Source organism: Penaeus chinensis, chromosome 6 (genome assembly GCF_019202785.1).
Source record: "Penaeus chinensis breed Huanghai No. 1 chromosome 6, ASM1920278v2, whole genome shotgun sequence".
In the NCBI taxonomy this organism is placed as follows: domain Eukaryota; kingdom Metazoa; phylum Arthropoda; class Malacostraca; order Decapoda; family Penaeidae; genus Penaeus; species Penaeus chinensis.
This window is the reverse complement of record NC_061824.1, coordinates 17673274-17678021: the sequence shown is the minus strand read 5'-3', so window position 1 is coordinate 17678021 and position 4748 is coordinate 17673274.

The window sequence follows — 4748 nt, the reverse complement described above, 5'->3', positions numbered from 1 at the left end:
TGTGTGTGTGTGTGTGTGTGTGAAAGAGCGGAGAAGGGAAACGAAGTGAAAGAAGGGGAACGAGAACGAAGATAGTGAAAATGTATTAAAGTTATAAAGGGGGGATGGAAGAAAAAAGCGTAAAAGAGAGAACAGAGAGAGAGAGCCAGCGTGGGGGAGACTGTAAAGGGAAACTTCAAAGAAGAAAGAGACATTTTTACGAAAAGGAGAAATGAGAAAACGATAGAATAAGGGAAATGTGGTTTACGTAAGCTACTCCATTATCGGTTTTCTATTTCTAATTATTATCTTTATTATCTCTATCCCTTTTACTGATAGATATGAAATATAATGATCATAACATAAGTAATATAGATAGTATGACTCTGCAGGCTCGGATAGCAAAGTGTTTAGAAGGAATACTTCAATTGCAAACCAGATGAGGCCTTGCATCTGACCGGCAAGTCATCTGGTGGCGATGACAGTGTAGTTATAGGGGTTCCTGGAAAAGCTAACCACAAAGAGGGGTGAGTGTCCACTGCGTTATGAGGTCACGAGCGGCAGGTGCCTGTTGAGCGCCGGTGATATAAAGAGAGAATGACTTAGGCCTTGATTGTACCGGGTAACCAAGGACTGTGTTTTTCTTTCTTTCTTTCCACATCCCCGAGTGCATTCTGGCTTCAAGGGTGAGGTGATCAATACTAAAATTTTAATTCTTAAATCAAAATGTGGTAGGAATTTTGACTGCTGACTCGCTAGGAAAGTTTTCTACGGGAACAACTAGATGGAAAGGAAAGTGGTTGAACTAAAGAAACGAAAATAACAATAGCATAGCCAAGAACTAGGGACTAAAAATGAAAGTTGGGGATATGATGGAAATACTTAAAATTGAAATTTTCAAATGATATGCATATGGTAACTTAGTGTTTAATGTTAAGGACATAATAAATAAATATTGCCTTAAACCTTAGAAGCTTTGAGAAAGAAAATGTAATGATTTTCATATCTGTAAAATGTTAAGAAAAGATTACATGGGAAATCCCATGTAGAGGACAATGTGGAAAAAAGAAAGGTAGAAGTGGTCGAAAACTTGATTAAATTAAGAACTGGCAACAACATGGCATAATCACACCAAGTGCGTAATCGCCAAGTCTACTTACAACTGTTGATCAGCTACACACGCTGTTCCTCGGGAAATTGTCTACATAAATACCCCTCTCTGACTTACACAGATATTTTAATTTTAACATGTCATTTGTTTACTGAATACTCTTCCCAGGCGTTAGTTGAACTGGCAATAGAAAGAACTTGTTGGTTGCTGCATCAAAAATACGTTCCGAGTGAAAGAATGTCTAACTCAGCGCATGTCATGCATTCTATACATTCCTAACTCATCCCTCGGCTGAGATTGCACGTGTACGGAGAATAATTTCCGTGTTGCTTTTTCCCGTACATGTGTAATGTCTGTTTTAGAAAAATCTGTCAAAAGTAAAATATAATGAGCTGAAAACATGTTATCCCCATTCTTTTGTTAGCGTCGCAACATGAAAAAAAGAAAAGAAAGAAAAGAAGTTTGTAGTTGTTTCTCTCTCTCTCTCTCTCTCTTTTCTTTTTTCTTTTTTCTTGCGTTGGTGCACTTAAATACAGGGCAATAATTTATAAGTATGGCAGCCTTATAGTGTTTACGAGAGGTGAAGGCGATCGAGTAATGTGATATTTATATACGTTGCTTCCGGTTAATAGTCTCATTTTTCTCGAAATAGATGTTTTATTCATCAAGCATTATCTTCACTCTTTGATGACGATAAAATCTTTTGTTTTCTGGAAAGGGATTCAGTCACCCCCTACGTAGTGAGTAAAGCATACGCCCGTGGAAATTCTGATATTGCAATAGCGAGTTACCAAATTACACGTGTTTCCAAAGAGGATTTGTTGCATTTAATCACATACGGAGCCTTGTTTTCATCTTGGTAAATTAATTATTTTCAACTTTATTTTTATACCATTTATCATTTGTTTTTTTGCTCTTGAATAATATCCTATAAACAGTTATTAAATGCATATGCTTTGTCCTAAGTTTAATAGTTATTTATCATTCAAAGAACGCCCCCCCCCCTCCACCCTTACACACATACATATATGTATAGACGCACGCATGCATACATGTATACCTCGGGCTATGTTGTCAAATTTAATTAGAGCTTTTACATCCAGTTATTATTGACCAAGATGATATAAACATGTTAAAATCAAATCCCGTTAAATAACGAAAGGAAAACCTTTGGATGTATGACATATAGATTAGTGTTGAAGGGTCTAGACAGATTTCAGCCTGGTACATTGGATGACACTACCTCGCCCAGTGAGTGAGGGTTGGGCTGAGCGCAGGTTGTTTCGAATTTTATATCAGACTGATCTCATGATCCAATCCATTCAAATTGTACATAGTATAAGAATGTAAAAACAACAACAAAGAGTTCTAAATATGGAGAGCCGAGCAGAGAGCACCTTGACACGACAGTAATGCATGTGATGGAGACAGTATGAATAGCAAACAGTATAAACGTCACCATATTTTCAAATCTTCACTGCTCTTTGTTTTAAACGAAAATAATGGATCACACAGTTCTGACGACTGGTGATAGCTAAGATCAAAAGATTTTCGAGTTGTCCCTGAAAAAAAAAAAAAATTAAACTGGTAAAATAAAAAGGAAGGCATTCATCTTTTTAATTTGTTGATACGACCATCTCGACATGACGAATATACAAAAAGAAACACCATACACATCCTTGGATTTAAGAGGGTAAATTATGTATTTCAAGTCTAACCCTCTAATAAACCTAATGAATTATCTTGGTTGGCATCTTTACCCTGAATGAATTAGATTTAGTACTGGAGAATTTACATTTTATAATTTTGATACAGATACTCTCAAAGGGACTGAAAGGAAAATTTGAAATATATCTCATACTGATACCATACCACCGCATTGTGTCAGTACATGGAAGATACTGATAAAAATAAAATGAATAGGCTTAAGCTAAGAGACTAGAGGGAAATGGTGTTAACACATATTATTCCATGAAATATTTCCTTTTCTGCACAGAATCGCAAATAATAAACCAAGGTTCACAATACGGATATTGGTATAGAAAATCTGTCAAACTGTGCAGTTTGGGAGGATGGCAGTATATTGACAAACGCTGTGGGGCAGTGGTAAAACATGCGGTTTGGGACCAGAATGGTTGCGAGTCCCAGCTACGGTTCAAGGTTAGGAACAGTATCTGATGGGGGCAATGTTCACCACATGCCATAAAAATAGGGAAGTGTCAAATATGACAGGAACTACGAAACTTTATTATACTTGTATTGTAGTCAAAGTCATTAATTGTAGGGCGATTCCAGAAGTTGTGAAGATGAAGATTTTCGACGAAGGAGCATATGCATAAAATTAGTTATATACACTAAGGAAGTATGCGAAATACTGTGAAACAATAAAAGTTTGTGGCAGATCTTAAGGCGCCAGAATGGATGTGGAAGAGGCAGCATGTGTTTGGCTGCAGCATCGCCGCTTGAATAGGCGCAAACAAGACAAAAAACACATTGGGTTCATCCAATTCTACATGATAATCTCACCCACAGCATATTTACAACCTTGTATCCTTTCTCACAGAGAGCATAACAATATTTTTTTTTTCTCGATTTTTTGAGATTGTCAGTGAAATAATTCGACGACTTGCTGGATATTTTCAACCAACATAATGATGAAAGATTCCATCTGCCCAGAATAGAAACTTGTCATAATAGTAAGGTAGCCGTTTATTGTACCCTTTTAGTGATACAAATCTGTTTATATATAAACCAAACAAAATGCGGTATTGTAAACTCCACATGACAGTGAATTAGATGCAATCAAGGGAACATTTTGATGTTCAATCCATTGATTCCACTGACTAATCACGGGGATCAGTCCACGTGGTGGCCAGGTTTGTCATGGTAATGTTCAGTCTCTTTTCTCATTGGCTGACACTCTGTGAAAACGATACCATTCATTTGTATGTATCTCGACACGCCTGCAAACACTAAAAAAAGAGCGGCGCGTTTCCAACCGCGCGATAGCTACCGCCTCGTGTTAACAAGCTCTAAAAGTATAGAAGTATAACAGAAATGAAATTTGAATGATATGCTTTATATGGTAAATACAGAGAAAGTAATTGGGAAGGACCGGCTTAGAGGCATAATGCTGCTAAGGAAGAAGTGTCAGTTAAGAATGCGGCTGGTAAGGTAGGTAAAAAATAATATGGACATACAATTGATGAAAAAATATATATATTTAGAGGTAGGAGTGATACATGACTTGAAAAGTATTTAAAAAGGAGAGGGAGAAGGAGGGAGAGAGAGGGAGAGAGAGGGAGAGAGAGGGAGAGAGAGGGAGAGAGAGGGAGAGAGAGAGAGGGAGAGAGAGAGAGAGAGAGAGAGAGAGAGAGAGAGAGAGAGAGAGAGAGGGGGGGGGGGGGGGGGAGGAGAGAGAGGAAAAATGGCGACAGGTGATGCACATTTTGGTCCAGGCTGCAAGACTAGCTGATACTGAATTTGTTTAGGGACTCAACAATGCATTTATGATATGCATGACATTAGTAAAGGCTAAAAGAGACTTGTAAGAAGTGAATGCAAGATTAATGAGAATAATGTGAAAGAGAGAAAAGTGAGTTATTTAGATATAACATTTGGAGTTTGAAGAAAAAGATAGACAAGAAGATTGTGTAAT